The following is an 18,411-nucleotide window of genomic DNA, read 5'->3' as shown; positions in this document are numbered from 1 at the left end:
AGAGAGATTGCGTGGTAGCTGCAAATGAATGAGCGGGGGACTTGCATAAGGTGGAAAAGCTCCTAGTGTACTTTTGTAGATTATCCACTTGATACCGATTCATTTTCTCCCTCTCTTGTCACAGTTTTCTAAAAGGAGGCGATGTAGGACAAACATGCAAATGCACACAAAACACACAAATGTACGCATAGATACAAACACACACAGTACTGTAGCGGAAGGGAGTGGGCTCATCATCTTTAGTTGTGATTACAACACTTGGCAAGCTCTCCCCTGCCTGTTTGCCTGCCTATTGCCTTACAAATGGATTAGTAAGCCCTGTTCCATTTGTGTGTGTAGCTTCTCTGAGATTTAGGCTGACTTACAAATAACACCAATCAGATTTGGGAGCAGCCGTTGTGTAGTCTTTTCTGGGGGAATATTGAGCGATATGATTTTTGGGACAACACTGGAAAAACCTTAGGACTGTGTGTACTTGTGCATGAACGCATGTGTTGAGAAGATTTTTACATGTCTCGTAATAAGAAAGTCTGCCTTCAACTTTTGGAGTCCGTCAGCAGTTAATCCCTGAGAGGACTGCTCGCTCATCCACACTTTGCGTATAATATAAAGGAGGACAACTCCGATCTGAGAAAGAGAGGAAAAGCAGGCAGGCTTTCCAATGTACACGATCTACAGGGCAGAACTGTTCAGTTCATTGTGAAAATGACTGACGAAAAAGACAGAAAAGCTTTCTGAGAGACAGACAACTGTTTGTCTTGTACATTGTTTGTGGATCCCAAATTTGAAGATAGAACAAATGTTCTTCTAAAAGCTGCGTGCGCCGACATCTCAGTGTACATGGTAAATGGACTGCATTTATATAGCACTTTTCTAGTCATGCTGGCCACTCAAAGTACTTTACACACTGTGTAACTGCTTCTGTGTGTGAATGTGTGAGGTACTTTTCGAGGGGAAGGTTACAGCAAAAATAGTACGCAAGAAGCACCAAACAAAACAACAGTCGATCAGCATGCATTTGGCCCCATTTCTATGGAGAGAAATTTGCCTCAAAAGTGTTACGAATGCGTACAATATGATTCACAAGCATAAACTAAGATTTACAAATGTAGTCATGCAACTTTTGAGGACTCACAAATGCGTGCTCCAATCCAGACACAAATATGAAGAATTGTGATCACATGTAAACTATTTTACAAATGCGTACATCCAAACCTGAATAAATGGTGATTATTTATGCACAGCTTATTAAGTTCAGCTTCCCGAAATGGATCATTTTCTCTTTCGGTGCATACAAATGTTTAAAAATACATGTAACACCCCTCTTGCTCATTTACAAAACCTTAAATGCACATTCACCAATCGCCTGACACGCACAGATCACATCGCATGTCCACGTGGGGTTCTGAGGCAAATTTGCAAAGATCCTCAAATGTAAGTTGAGTTCATGTTCCAGTGTAAAACTGGGACGTCTCAGCTTCCTAGGACTTCTTCTAAAAACATTTAAGAAAGAAGAAGTCGCTCTCAGGAGCTCAGTCCATTCCAGCGTGGTACCATGACAGCATACCACCTGTGCAACAAGTCCAGCCATTAAATTTCCTCCCTACTAAATATTCGACAGTCAACTGTTAGTGGCATTAAAACAAAGTGGAAGTGATTGGGAATTACAGCAACTCAGCCTCGAAGTGGTAGACTACAGAAAATCACAGAGCGGGGGTTTGTGGATGCTGAGGCAAATGGTGTGCAGAGGTCACCAGCTCTCTGCAGCCGATCGATACAGACCTGCAAACTTCACATGGCCTCAGATTACCTCAAGAACGGTGCACAGAGAGCTTCATGGAATGGATTTCCATGGCCGAGCAGCTGCATCCAAGCTTTACATCACCAAGCTCACTGCAGAGTGTCAGATGCAGTGGTGTAAAGCCCATCAACACTGGACTGTAGACCAGTGGAAATGTGTTCCCTGGAGTGACGAAGCAGACTGCTCCGTCATGCAATCCGTTGGATGAGTCTGAGTTTGGAAGTTGCCGGGAGAACGGTATTTGTCTGGCTTTGCCAAGTGTAAAGTTTGGTAGAGGGGGATTATGGTGTGCGGTTGTTTTTCAGGAGTTGCGCTCGGCTCCTTAGTTCCAGTCAAAGGAATTCTTAATGCTTCAGCATACCAAGACATTTTGGACAATTTCTCACCTTGTGGAAACAGTTTGAGGATAACCACCTCATGTGCCAACATTTCAAAATTCCCATGAACTCCTAAACCTTGTGAAAAGTGTTCCCCAAAGAGCTAAGTGGCAATACTACTGTACTACCTCCAAACTTGAGGCAGGTAGTTGGAAAAGTAATAATCAAGTTTAGAGTTTCTAGTCATATCTAAAGCAGCTTGGCCCAAAGTTAAATTCTTTCATTAGTTTAACTTCTCAGTTTAACTTCATAATTGCCCAATTGTTTCTCTGATCTAACAGCATCTAATTTATTTATTTTTTTCCTGAAGGGGAACAAAACATCTCACTAAAAATTTATGGATAAATCATTTTGAAACTGGATTAACTACAACTCTTGCTGAGCTTAAGTTGTGAAGGAATTCACAAACTGCGCAAGTATTTCTAAAATAACGCGTTAAAGTTCTTACATATAAAACTGGAGTCACCAAAATAGAAAATCTGGAGTTTGGAGTCATACCACAAATGCAACAAATTTGTATCAGAAAATTGGCTGCATGGATATTGCCAAATTAGATTTTTATGCCAGAGGGTCATGACTCAATAACTGTCTAAAATTTGGTAAGACTAATAAATCTTAGAGAGCATACACCAGTTATTCTGGGTGTAACATGTGTTTCAGTAACCAGTATGATGGGAAAAACTAGACGAATCAGGAATGCCCCATATCCACAATTTGATTACAAATGTAGTTACTCTATGGGGAAGAACAAAACATACTGAACTTGTAAATCTCAAAATTTATGGGAAGGGTGAAAGCTATTCACTGTGAAAAAATTATAATAATGTTTACCTAATAAAACTGGATTGTAAATCATCAGTGACAATTATCTGAATGGTTATAAAAAAATTAATATGGTTAATTAATATTGCAAATTGCTGTCTTAAAGTTTAAACTTATACTATATTTAAAGTTTCAACAGGTAAGATGATGGTCACCCAAAACAGTGTCTATTTTCACTGTTGTTCATTTCCACTTTGTTAAAACTATTAATACTTTATTTACTTCATCTTTATATAATTGTTTGCCAGGGTTGCATCCATTCATCCATCCATCCATCTTCATCCGCTTTATCCGAGGCTGGGTCGCGGGGGCAGCAGCCTAAGCAGAGAAGCCCAGACCTCCCTCTCCCCAGCCACCTCCTCCAGCTTATCCGGGGGAACACCAAGGCGTTCCCAGGCCAGCCGAGAGATATAATCTTTCCAGCGTGTCCTGGGTCTGCCCCGGGGCCTCCTCCCGGTGGGACATGCCCGGAACACCTCACCCAGGAGGCGCCCAGGAGGCATCCTTGTCAGATACCCGAACCACCTCAACTGGCTCCTTTCGATGTGGAGGAGCAGCGGCTCTACTCTGAGCCCCTCCCGGATGGCCGAACTTCTCACCCTATCTCTAAGGGAGAGGCCAGCCACCCTTCCGAGGAAGCTCATTTCTGCCGCTTGTATCCACGATCTCGTTCTTTCGGTCACTACCCACAGCTCGGGTTGCAAGCCAGGGTTGCAAAAGAATTTTATTTAGAAGACAGCAAATTGGGAGAAGGTCCCATCTCGCTATTGCGGTCTCATGTGATCCACATGAAGCAGTGCTAAAGCTATAAGCAGGTACAATATAATACATTAGACATGTACGATTCATAAAGTAATCAGATTTCTTACACAAACTATCTTGACTGGTGATCTTAACACACACAAACAATTATAAGTGCCCCAACTTAGTGAAAACGTAGCTACAGTGGACACACAAAAGACAAAAGCATGAGTCTGTTTTAAAATAAATATAAACCCTTTTTGTTTGATGATTTGTTAGAATATGCAGATTTTTCTAGTCTTCTTCTTTAATACAAAACATACAGTATTAGAAAAATATATTGACATATAATATGTGTGCACAACAAAGGATGGCTCCTTGAAAATAAAACATTTTTTCGTGGTTTATTACTTTCTAGTTGTGCTCGGCATTGAAGAGGTGATTCAGGTTAGTCGATCAGAGGTGAGAGACTCTGTTACTCAGGTACCAACTGCGTGTCAGAAAATGGCTTTTTTTTCTTTTCTTTTTTTTAAAGCAAGCCCGATCATACATATGATTTTAGCCTGAGATCAGCACAAAGAGTTTGAAGTACCTTGCTCCAGAGCAACTACCTGGTCACAAACTCTCCTCTACCATTTATAAACATTATAAAATGAGAGCACCAATTTTAGTGGAGGAGAACAAGGAGTGTTTGGTATATGGGAAAAGTGATTGTGTGCGAGTGTGTGTTTGTGTACACATATGTGTTTCTGCCAACCCAAGAGTACAGTTTGTGTGAATAAAGCTTTAAGCTGAGCCTCCATTAAGCCCCTTTCAACACAATGCCTTTCTCTCTGAGAAACTCTCTGATGGAAATCTGCTTTTGTTGCTGCAGTTCAATGTCCCTGCTATCTCCTGATGGAAGGAGAGAAAGGAAGGTCTGAATGGGCCTCTATAGTTTTATGTTCCAGACAGTTCACACACACACATGGCAAATAACACACAGTCCTTGCTCTTCTACAATGAAATCAATGCTCTCAGTTTTCATCTCTGCGCACAGCATCTCACAGTGCCAAAGGCTTCTTGTGATCAAACACCACATCATGTTCTGCAACTTCTGATACTGTTGCTAACACAGTGCTGCTTTTGTAGTCCAGTGTTGCTGTTCATTCACATTGTATTCAGCTGCAATAAAGGATGGATTTTTTTTTTGGTCAAACAATACAAATCTTTTTTTTCTTGCTTACTGATAATTTATTTCTAATGCCATTACCCCTATATTTGCCTTACCTTTACCCTTAACTAGTATTGATTAAATTAAGATCTATAAACTATAAAGTCATGTATTATTCACCTGCAGTCCCCTTGAACAAAGTTTTAAAGGTTTTTAACTCCAAAGTTACATGATCATAATAACAATTTGGTTTTTTATTGTTTTAGAAGAACAATAACGTTCTCACACTCATGACACAGATTGCCAATCAGTGTGAGCCAGTCTGTGATGAGTCTCTTGGCAAAAGGGGACTTGACTTACCTGGTTGTATTCCAGCTACATTCCTATATAAACCAGGTTTGTAAGCACCTTTTTCATTTTGCATTTAAGCTTCTGTCCTGCAACAACTATGTTACTATTTATGGAGGAATTTCGGAATTTCTGTTTCAAATCTATGAGGCTCTGGTTCGACTCTGAATGCAAGTAGTTAATGTGTCAGTACATGGCAACAGATTTACAATTTTCACTGATTTATCACAGTTGACCGTCAGGTTATCACAAACAAATTATATGAAATTGCCAGCTTGACCACATTGACTGCATTTTATTAACGTCTTGATGCACTAAACTTGCTTTGAAGACTATAGCTGACAGCAAGTGGTTGCACATTGTCCCTAATATGACTGTTTTTCCTAGTATGACTGTAGCATAAATAAGCCTGATCAAGACCACACACCAAAGCACAATAGTGAAATAAAGAATTTTTCTCAATTCGGCTGAATTGGGATTGTTAAAACAAACAAAATATATTAAAAGAAAAGTGAACCTATGTTAGGAAATACATGCGTGGTTTGTTTTGAACAGGTGTGCTGAGCTGAGCTGTTGGTGCAAAAGTTAGCATGTGGTCAGGAGAGTCTTAGAATTGAGCCTGACTGTTGAGAAAGATAAGACTGTTTAAAAAGAAGGAAATGGACAAAGAAGATAGAGAAACACAAGCACAGCTTTAAAGACGGGCTTTAGTAAACAGAGTGGGAAGATCATAGGACCGTTAGCTGACTATGTATCACCGAGACATTTAAAGTAAGCTTAAGAAAGAGAATCCTTTTAATGCAAAGATTAACACTCACAGATAGGAGCCTACTGACTGCTACTGTATTGGTTTACATTAGACGGTATAGGTAATGAATACAATGGCTGTTCAGTGTACATGCAAAACACTGATTAACTGGAATCATCTGCATGCAATCTACAAAGACACTGTCACACACAGTTAATAAACCTCAACCACACACACACACAAAGATTAGTGCATACAGAGCCTCACAGAAGACAGTAACAGAGGCATGAGGAGTCTCGAAATGAAAATGAGTTAATGCACAAACACAGACAGTGACTTCCATAGATGGGTGACTCGAAGCATCTGACTGGGTGAAATGTGAGTGATCTGATTGAATTATAGACAGGATACAATGGAGACAGACCGCCAGGGTCCGGCCTGTAACCTCACATCACTATTGTGTCCGCCAGCATGCCATCAGGGTGAACACAGGACAACACTGAAGGAGAGAATGAGAAACCAAGCCTGACGATATTTTCTGGTTAAAAAAAAATAATATGTGATTTTTTTGGTGAACCAAAAGAGTTTGGTTGCAGTTGGGGCAGAGGAAGCTTCCATTAAATATGACATTGGGAAAACAATTTTCAAAGGAGACCTCCAACCGGTCGTAGCAGATGGCTGCCTCTCCTCTGCAGGTTTCTTCTTGTTAAAAGGGAGTTTTTCCTTCTCACTGTCACACTTGGGAAGGGGGTCATCTGACTGTTGGGGTTTTCTGTGTATTCTTGTAGTCTTTACCTTAAAATATAAAATGTTTTAAGGTAACTGTTGTTGTGATTTGGGGCTATATAGATAAAAGTGAATTAAAAGGAACATGGTGAGTTTCTGTCATTTTCCATTTCTTTGAGCACTGCAGCTTCAAACTGACTCACATCCTATTTGTGGTTACAAGAAAAACTCTCAGAAAACCACACCCAAAACAGCTTTTCAAGTCATTCTAGCCCTTAGTATTTTTATTAGCACTATTTATTTTGTATCATACCTTTAAAAACTCCTGGTGTATGCTACACCTTCCAAACTCACCATATGACACACCAGTTTCTTTGTTTTGTTTTTTCCAACTCTTCTTCTAGCCATATAACAGTCCTTGTACCTTCCTGGAGAATAACCCCAACCATAAAACTTACAAAACATACAATGCTTTTCATGTGGACTAGCCTAGCTAGTGCGGGTAGTCCAAGCCTGACTTCAGTAACCCTCAAAGGCCTGGATGGTCTTCAGTTTCTCTGTATTTAGGTAGTACTTTTTCTTTTTACAAATATTTCAACAAGAATATAGTATATCATCTCTGAATGCCAACTTGCTCCTTACAGATTACTGCTAACTTTTAAATCAACCCAAGCCTGAAAATCCCATTTTTCATGGATATATGGATGCTAGACTTGAGTGGAACATGTGAGAATAGCGACACTGATCCCTTTATTGTAGTTAAAGGAGTTTGGAATGTTTTTAACTCTTAATGGTGCCTCTGTGCTCAGTTAATTTATAGAGCGTGGAGAGCATCTAAACCCAGAAATGGTTAATCAAGTCAGACTTAACACACAGTTATGTATAGTTTGTGTATGAGCAACAGCAGTAGCAGCATCTGCTGGGGTCACAATGTTGAAGTCCAATCTTCTTTTATCAATTTAATACTGCCCTTCTCAGCATGCTTCCGTGAACACACACAAACACACTTGCACAGTTGTGCATCTTCATCACTTAATCATGTTATGCATAGCCTGCTGCAGTACAACACAGAGACAATACACACCGACTCCAAAACACTATTACATTATCGAAGGGTGAAGGTTAAGGAGAGAAGACATCATTGCGGGGTCATCTTTTCAACATTTCTTTACAAAGTCTAATATAAACCATTATAATAGCTTTATAAACTTATGTTGACATTAAGCTACTGTTCCATCATCATTATTTAAAAGAAACAATGAACTATTCAAAAACGTCAACAGCAAACATCAACAGTGCCTTACACTATTCCATCCTCAACTCAATATATGTGGAAAACAACATTGCAACAGCGATTTCATTTATTCTTTCATTCATTTAAAATGGATTGTGGTTATAATTCGGCATTCTGTAAATGATAATGTTAACAATAACGAAAAGCACTTCATTATGTTCCACAGGCAAATTAATGCCCTGGAGAGCATTATATGAAATAAAGGCTGGTCTAATATTATACAGACAATGCACCACTGAGTCCAAAGATGTCATCCTGAACTACAACTTGCTGGAACAAATGTGCTTAGCAATTATGCATCAGTGACATCAGAGTATTGTATTGTTGTATGGACAAGGACGCATCTCAGCACCTTGACCCTTTCTCAGAGCTGGCCAATAGCTATTCAGAGACACAGTTTCTTTTGAAATACAACATCCCTACTTTTCTTTGCCAAGTCTAAATCAACCCAGGTAATTAGAATTCTATAAACAAGGAAGAATAAGGCCTTTCCTGTACCGTCTTTGTGAGCCAGGATGGGTACAATGCATGACTGATGGATGTCAGGACACCAGATTCAGAGCTCTGAGACCTCTACAGAGTTACAAACAAACAGACAAACATTTCAGAGATGGAACGTCACAAACAAAAATCATAATGCCGTTATGTCCTGTTGTCTAGAGCTCTCAAACAAATGCCTGCTTATTCATTTTTTTTTTAGTTGTAATAAACAACCAGTGTCTGAAGCTTTGGCCATGGAAAGAACAGGGAAGGACACTTGTAGTCGGGGTACTGCAACTGTTGGCTGAAAAATTCAACAGATTTGTTGCTGAAGCTCAATGAAAAGTTGATAAAGTTGTTGTTAACAAAGTGAAGTTTGAAAATTACTGCTTTGAGTGGGAGAGATGGCAGACACCCAAGCTAAGATTTTATATTTCCACATACATTAAAAAAGAAGAATATTCAAATAGTAAATTAAAAACGACAAAATACAGAGTGGATGAATATTTAAATAGTTGGAGATGAACATAAATATGTTTTAAAATCAATTCATGTAACATGAAAATTCTAACTGAAGTTCCACATCTTTAATGCAATTACTAGATGTTAAGGTTAAGAACACACAAAGTTCTGGAAAACACAGTGCAAGTTGGGATGAGAGCTGTGAAAAAGAGTGTAAATGACCCACGGTTGCTGTTCACAAACACACTCATGGCTGGCAGGCATCACCAACAACAACACTAACCAGGACCCAGTACAGACTTTTTATGCTGGCGAGGCGTGATTGCAGATGCTGTGCAGGTGCGTCCATCTCCCCTGCAGCGGCAGTGCAGACCACACCCCGCCACAGAGAGTTTTTCAGTTCAAACAATTAAAATGGTCAGCCTCTATTGTGTAGTTTTTCACCAACAGCAACAATGAACTTATGGAATATGGAACATTTACCATCTATTTCCACAATAACTAGCAAACTTATTTTATGATCAAAAGCTCATTTTACTTATTTTCCTCTCCAAAATTAGCTGGGGAGACTTGTTAGGCAACAGACTGGTGACCTGTCCAGGGTGTACCCCGCCTCTCGCCCTATGACAGCTGGGATAGGCTCCAGCGCCCCCCGCGACCCTGATAAGGATAAGCGGAAGCGAATGGATGGATGGATGGATGGATGGATGGATGGATGGACTTGTTAGGCATCGTTATTATCATCTGCTACTTTTTTGCAAAGTTGCAATGTTGATTTATTTTTATGTTAAAGCTTCTCCATCAACACAACTAGCATTAAACCTGTTTCAATTCAATTTTCTGCAGGACGGTTTAAAGAAAAGAAATTACATTAGAAGTAAAGACGTGTTATTTGCTAAATTTCTCATGTTCAGTTGCAGGTGTCACCCTCTGTGGAGTATTCATGGTTAGTTTGGTGTAGGTGCAATCACTGGCATATTTAAATTACCTTACATGCTTATTACTTTTAGTGACTGTTTTGTTTCTGGTCTCTAACAGGGTTTCATTCTTGCACTGTCAAGGACAGCCACCCAGTTTTTTTGTTGTATTCTGAATGAATTAATGCCTTTTATTGTCACAGCACATTCATTGACCTCTAGTGACTAATTTCAGGTTTGAAAGAAATAAACATAGTTTCATAAAAGCTCTGTTACTTTAACACAAAAACCCATATACTGTCTAAAAAGGAATTTCATTAACACCATAGCTGTATGATTATGCTATATTATATATTAGGCGCGACCCTGATGGGCAGAGAGGTGGTGAAAGATTAGGAGAAAGGCCAAAGTGCATCACTCAGGCTTGTTTTTCTCCATTCTGTCTCTGTCTCTATGTTTCTTTCCACCTTTCTCTCTCTGACAGTTGCTGTACGACTAACACCGCCTCCACAATTAGTGTCTTCTCACCAACTATACACAGATACACGCACACACACATACATGGTGACACCCCAGGGCCCTGCACAACCCAAACAGCATAATTAGACATCCCCTAAACAAAGCACACACTCTGTAATTACTCTGTAATGTTACATAGCACAGGGGACTCAACAAAAGCCATTTTCCTTGGATCAGCCAGTACCGTGCACACACTCTATACTCTTCTCTCATGTGTCTCTGACTGTGTACATTTTTATTGATTTCACTGGGCAGAGAATTCCCAGTGGCTGTGTTCTGGTTTGTGAGAATAAGTCACTGAGTGTAAGTGTGACTGTATCTATAGGTATGTGTGCTGTTGCTTACATATATGCATGTACAGCATGTGTGCGTACACACACACCGACCTCGACAGCACATGAAGTGGCAGAGCAATTGAATGTCTTCATCTAGTGTTGCTCAGTCCAGGGAGAAAGACATGCTAAATATAGAGAGAGAACTTACACACAGACACAAACACACACTCTTTTTCTCTCTCCCCGTCTTGTTGCTTCTCAGTCTCCAGAATGGGACATGACTAATTTCTCCAGACAGAGCGACAGCATAAACACAGTGCCCAACACATGTGCTGATACCGTTCTTGACAGGACTCCCTTCAGCTCCAACAATCTAACACCACCACCACATCTGATCACAACATGACAGATGCCCGCGAACACATCCACCATGTTCCCCCTCCTCCCGCTCTCACCACCCCCTTTTTTCACCACCGTGCCCTCGAGTCAGCACAGATATTTCACTAAGTCCAGTGGCAATAAATTATCTTGCTCTGTGCCAGGCAAAGTAGTGTGAAATCACATTAGATCTTAATCAGAGACTATTGTGTTTGCCTTGTTGGATTTTTTTCTTTTATAACGGGCGTTATGTTTTGTTGTGTTGAGTTCGAGCTCAGAAAGTATCATCACTGTGGGAATATATCAGAAAGCATTTCTTCATATAGTGATGCTGCTACAGAAATAAGTTCCGGGTCAATCAGCTCTCTTTAAATTATTTCTGTGCCTCCTCAGATGTGGTCCCAGCTCTGCTAACAAGAGCTCAAACGCCTGTCCTGAAACAAGCGGTCGTGATACAGCGTCAGTTCTTGGATTAAACTATCCCTGCGGATGCCTTCTCAGGAGAACTGTATTTACTCAAATTCTTACATTCTTACATCGTTGCGAAACATGACGACCAGCTCATCATTGGGGTAATGACAACAAAAATGCAATGCATTCAACGACTATATACCTTACACAGCAAGATCGATCCAAAAAAATTGGAAATTTCCTAACAATGTTCACTTACGTTCTCTGTGTAACAGCCTTTTGACTCAATATCTTGTCTTTTAAGGGTAATTTGGTGATAGATTGGCCTAAAAAGATTTTTCGTTAACCAATTATCTTCAACTTATCTCAGTCCTTGTAACAACAGTTAATTGCAACAAAATTACCAGCAAGTCTATCATTTAGATTCAGAAACATCTGTGGAAAATCTCTGTGGAGTGTGTGGAACATGGAAAATTTCAGCATACAACAGTAGTAGGTAGTTGTTGAAAATAACACTGAAACTATTTGAGATTGAGTAAAGCCACATCATAACTCATCACTGTTTCTTTTCAGATCCAGGTGAGTGAGAGTGTCAAACTAGCAGGCTGACCTTTATGAGCAATTTCACTTTGAATAACAACAGCCCATGAACTAGTGTGACACAATGAATGGTCTCCATGTGATGAGCTTCCTTTAATGAGCTGCACCTCACTTGACAACAGATAAAAATGAACACTCTACCTCTTAATGATGTCCGTTAGGCCTAAAGATCTTATCTTCTTCCTTCTCTCAGAGACAATCAACACAACTTAACAAGTCTTTTCAATCACTAAGTTAATAATCTTAGGCATTAATTAACCAGTCCACAGGAAAATCAGGAGCAACTAAAAGACACTATACAAAAGCTATTTTTACAGCTAACAGGAAGTATAAAGATGCTCTGCTAATTTGAAAGTCTAGAATTTGATTTTTCACACACTGTATTAACATCATCACCGGCACAGAGTGCGTAGAAACTATTTTTCATAGATCAGTAAGTTATATTTCACATATTAATGGTTCCACCAGTTAGCTAGCTGTAACTATCAACCATGAAAATATCTGTAGGGGAACACAGCTAATGGATAAATGGCTAATAGCTGTCTAAATTTAAGGGTGCACATCTTAAGTGGTTAAAAATCCAACACATAAATTGTGATAAAGCTAAAAGCAATAGCTAAATTTACTTAATGTAAAAGATGAATGAAAAATATAATAAATGAATGAAAACAATAAATGGCGATAAAGCTAATATTGATGGATACATACTTAAAATAGTTAGCTAAAATGCTGCCAATCTGCTGTTAATGGATTAATGACGATGGCTGCATTTGTTGTGTGTCCATTTTTGTTTTTGATACTGACAATTAAAATTATCACCAGCAGCCTGGGCACCTAAATGCTGTGCTTCACGCCATCATCACCTTTTTAATATTGGTATCATGAAAATCTTTTTAGCATTTATAGTTATTTCCTTAAATGGTAAATGGTCATTTATTTCCTTAAATGACATTGATTAGATCTCTGTACTACTAGGCAGGTTCAACATACCCAGGGCACCTTTCTGTTATCTTAATTCACTAACCCTAACATCAGCAGTCAGCTTCAGTCACACAAAGCTGGTTATCAACTTTCTAAGTTAACCCACGGTTTCCCCTGTGCGTTCACATGAAAGGGCGGCAGCTGATTTTACAAGGGAAGATAAAACTACAATATTAGAAAAACATGACAGATAATACAGACTGAAAGTAACACAGCCGCTACAGATAAAGCAATTATATAAAAAGTGCTATACAGTAGTCCAATATTCAAAGCACTGCATGAATGTGTGAGTGCTTTAAATGCTTTGTTCAGTAAGACAAGCCAAGTCTACTCTATGAATAACGTCTAGCCTGTTTGAAAAATGGAACGAAAGCTGGTAAAAATGTCGACTGCGTAAGTTAACAGACTTACCAATATGACAGCGCTATCACTACAAATCTGATGGATTATATTCCTTTACTTAAACCATTTTACAATATCCCTTTAGGACATAATCTTAAAGAGTTTTTCCTTGTGTTTAAATGGAATAATTACAGTAGAGACAGGCAGTTTGGTGAAGGAGATGCTGAGCTACCAACAGGATTTTCTCTCTGGCAGTATGGACATCAAGCACTTTGCCATCAGGTAGGACGATAGCTGCACTGACATGTATCCCTGAGATCTTTTGGATGTGTCACATTTTTGAGAAGTTTATACTACATCACCTGCTAAAAGTAGACATAATATGAACTATTTTCTCAACCACCCGCACAAAACACTATTTGTCTTAGTTTGTACATAAAAGAGAGATGGAGCTTTTAGGTATGAAGTGACGCCAACGCAGAACAGATTTAATCCTGCATTCTTTCAAACAGCAACCAGAAGGCAACTCCTCTGATTGCAAATAAGAAAAAAAGTCCAGTTGTGGAAGCAGAAGTCTTGTAGTAGTCCATGAGAAAATTATACTTTTTTACTTTATCTATTACTTCAGTAAAAATTTACCTAATGAGGAGGACATTCATTTTGTGAATTATGGTGACATATAGAATGAAAAAAAAAACTAAAGAAAGGTATGTTGTAAGAGACAGCTACACTGTGACTGACAAGTGACTACTGTATGGGTATCCAATAGATGTAACCCCTTACTTCTCACACCCAGCTTCCATAAAGTGAGATGGTGATGCCTGAAACAGTCGTCCACAAACCAGTGAATGACAGAGTTCATAGATCATCACCCGATATTTATCTGTCTGTATCTTGTTTATTCGCGCTTCCTGACTGGAAGGCTCTTTGCAAGAAACTCTGCAAAGACCTTTTTATAGACACCGATGTTTAATGATTAGGTTATACATGTACTTCAAGCAGCACTCATCATTTAACTAACTTTTTCAACTTAGTTTCATGTCCATCTAAAATAAATACATAAATTAGGGCTCTAACTATATGTCTTTAAAAGTAACAGAAGGTTATTCTAAACAGATGCTTACACCAAATAATTCGTTGATGATGTGAACAAAAAGATGACTTATAGCTTGCAGTTGATTAAGAAAAAAGACAGGACAAGATGAGTATTTGTGATCATAGTCTTAATCTAATTCCAAAAATACCCCGCATATGGACCGAGAAGTGTCGGCTTCCAAACTGACGTAAGATGCATGAAAACTAAAAGTCTACATTAGCGACACAGAAAAGAGCAAACAAGAACACTTAAGAGTACTGAATGAACAGAGGATGGATTATCCACACACTCGGTTTTATTCAAACAACTTTGAGAAAGAAGGAGGAAAAGGAGAGAAACGAAAAGCAGAGTGTTTACAATGAAAAGGTCACACACAGTATAAAAATGAGTTTCATGAGTTTGGAATTGAACTCAAGTCACCAGAGCTGAAAGAAAAATCTATAGGGGCCACTAGAATGACCCCAAACATTTACTTCCCTTTTTGATGCCATACTGCTGCCTATTTCTGTCTTTGCAAGTAAATATATGCCTGATATACAAATTGAAAAAAATGTGTGGTTTTACCTTAAGATGTTTAGAAGCTTAGCGTACACAGAGACTTCCTATTATTTGTGGTCAACACTATTTTACATGTTCTTTCTGAGTTTTTATACGTCTTTGTGGGCCTGCCCACATTAGCACATTTGTCTTGCTAGCGAGTGTGTTTGACACTGTAGTTGCTACGTGTCTTTTGTCAATAAACTTCCCCATTCGCTGTCAGGGAGTTAATAACCACACAATGTCACGATTGCTTTTGGTATTACATTTTTACAGTAGAGACACTGCACAAGTTTGGGGCTTTACTGTACTGTTTAAAAAAATATGTGAAAGGGGTGAAAACTTGTGTGACACAAGCAAAATACAACTTTAGAGTAAACGCAACAAAGAAACCATCTGCCATGCTACCATATTAACAATCTTTCCAATAACAGAACTTTGGCGTTTATGCCATATGGCTCAGGTGGCCAAAATACATAAATGTTGCACAGATGGTAACATCACGCTTTAACTCTTTGGTTTTATTTCAATCTTCAGAAAGTAGTCAAACATATTTTGCAGGAATAAGTCAATTAAAAAACTACAAAAGCCTTTTAAATTATTCGAAAGAGCTCTTCCCCACATCACATTCATGTATAACTGAGCCTCTGTATGAAAGTCACAGTTGAGACACTTTACACTCACTCCTATGTACTCTGGTAACTCAGAAAATCTATCAAATAAAAAGCAAAACTCATTCTTTTTTAATTTTTTTTCAAGTAGTTGACTTTAATAACCAGAGAAAGAGTGAGACAGAGATTCAACTGTTAATTGACTCCCTTCTTTTAATATGACAAAATCTTATTTTTTTACTTAGTTCATACTAGTGAGCAAACACAATGCTTGGAATGAGTTATGTAAAGTGCAACACGGTGCTTGAAACGACTCAAGGTGAGAGCTTCAACAATCAACTGTCAGGTTCAAGGTCAAATTTATTAACTTAGCACATTTCCAGACAGATGATGCTGCACAAAGTGCTTAACAATATAAAAATGCCACTAAAAAGAAACAATATAAAAACAATAATAACAATATAAAACAATGATTGGACAATAAAAGAATTAAAACAATAACTAAGACTATTAAATAAGACCAAAATGCTTGGGTCATAGTGTGTTAAAATCCATAAAAATATGTCTTTAGTAGCGATTTAAATTGATCAAGTGTTTGTGCAGATCTAATATTTAGGGGAAGACTATTCCAAAGTCTGGGACCTGCCACAGAGAAGGCTCTATCACCACGAGATTTGAGATTAGTCCATGGGATGGATAGCATTAATTTTGAGCTAGACCTCATGACTTTTCCTGGAGCATAAACAGAAAGGAGCTCAGACAGGTAAGAAGGGGCTCAGGCGTTAAGTGACTTAAAAACAAAAAGTAAAAGTTTAAATTGGATCCTGTAGGAGACAGGAAGCCAGTGCAGGGAGGCTAAAACTGGAGATATATGATCTCTCCATTTGGTGCCAGTTAGCAGGTGAGCAGCTGCATTTTGGACCATCTGAAGACGATGAATGGAGGCCTGGTTGAGACTAAAATACAATGAATTGCAGTAGTCCAATCTGCAGGTAAGGGAAAGGTAAATGACAAGCTCGAAGACGTTAGCCGGGAGGTATGGTTTTAACTTGGCTAGTTGTCTTAACTGAAAGAAGCAGGATTTGACTACCTCACTTACCTGCTCATTCAGTTTAAAAGAAACATCAAGGTAGACACCGAGGTTTTTTTACATGTGTTTTGTTGTAGGATGATTTTAAATGAAGCATATCATGTAATAAATATTAAGAATACTGGCGGCACCCGCTTCTGGCCCTCGGCCTCCGAGTAGCTGCACCTATGGCATGAATTTCAAAATCCTACATCACCACATTCTTGACTTATCACTTTCATAAGATTTCAGAAAGCTTGACTTCACCAGGATTCAAGCTCATCTGATATTTATTTGCAGATGCACCTATAGTATGAATACGAAAATCCTAGGAGACTTCCTTCTTGAGTTATCACACTCACAAGATTTTGAGAAAACTTCACCTCTGTCCTTGACCTCGAGGTCATCGAAATTCAAACTTGTCCAAGACTTTAAGTAGCTGCACTTATAGAATGTCAAAATCCTACGTCACCCCGTTCTTAGTGATTACACTCACAAACTTGGGTGTCCACCACATACCGCCTAGTTGCTCAGGGTAGAAGCAGGGAAAAAAGAAGGAGAAACCATTGTAGCCATTTCCCATTTTTCCAGCAAACTATAGAGAATATAGAGAACTATAACTCTAGAGAAATTGGGATGCTTGCCCAAATTGCAATGTGTAAACCGATATCTAAAAACAACTGAAAGGAACAGAATGACACACTTGGTGGAACGAAAAGGGTGAAAGCCTTTTTGTCATCCTTCTGTTCTGACAAGGCTCACCTAACCAGCTTTAGTTGATCAAACTGCAGCACAACAGTACATGGAAACATGAAAGTGAGGACAATGAGCCAGCCTTGAAGCACAAGCATATACACATACAAAAACGTAAGTATATAAGCCTTTTTGCGCTTTTGTATGAGTGAGTAAAGGCCTGTTCACAAAGTGTTTGTTTCAACATGGAGGCCACACTTTTGCAGGAACACTTCACTGGTCCTTCCTTACTTGCTTTCCTCTCAACCTCGCTTCCTTTTTTTATTTGCCTCCTGTTTTTCCTCACTCGTCTTCCCTTTTCTCCTAGTAACAAGGGACACTATCAGTTTTCATAGTTCTCCCTCTCCCAGCCAATGCCATCTGAGCAAGGAACCACAAACAGACAAAAGGCCAAAAAAAAGTGAAATTATTGATTTGATGTCATTGTCAATTAGAGCCAAGAGAGGAAAGAAGCAGCACAGAGAGAGGAGAGAGACCGAAAGGGAACCGTTGGTCTCACATAGGTAAAATTAATGGAGAAGACAAAATGAAAAAATAATCTTACGTAGACTGATGAAAAGAAACACCATCAAACCTGGAAATATCCCCTCTACAAATGTTCACATACATACGTATATATATGAACCACCATGTAAACATATGTGTGTGTCTCTCTCTCCACATTTCACTGTGTAAAAGAGCATGTCACTGCTGGTGGCGATTAACACATCATTTCTGTACCAGTGCACACTAGGAAAGGCAACAGCATCACAAAACAAACACAAAAGGTCATGTGACACAATAGGCGGAGGACCTACACCAACCCACACATGTTCTTAAGCTTATGTGTTTTACAAGCACAGCTGTGTCTTTTCTCAACACCATTTTCAATATAAATTGATAACTGATGTATCAAGTTGTAGAAATCAGTTTATTATATATACAGTGGAACCCCGACTTACGAAATAAATTCGTTCCAGAGGGTCTTTCG

At 38.9% G+C, this 18,411-nt stretch overlaps 1 protein-coding gene across 1 annotated transcript in view; it reads right to left on the bottom strand.

Annotated features, from left to right (window-relative positions):
• Positions 1-18,411, bottom strand: part of sox5 (SRY-box transcription factor 5) — a 249,566-nt gene that overhangs the window by 143,297 nt on the left and 87,858 nt on the right. The window lies entirely within an intron of this gene.

Source organism: Oreochromis aureus, linkage group 17, assembly GCF_013358895.1.
Source record: "Oreochromis aureus strain Israel breed Guangdong linkage group 17, ZZ_aureus, whole genome shotgun sequence".
In the NCBI taxonomy this organism is placed as follows: Eukaryota; Metazoa; Chordata; class Actinopteri; order Cichliformes; family Cichlidae; genus Oreochromis; species Oreochromis aureus.
This window is presented reverse-complemented; position numbering and strand designations above follow the sequence as displayed.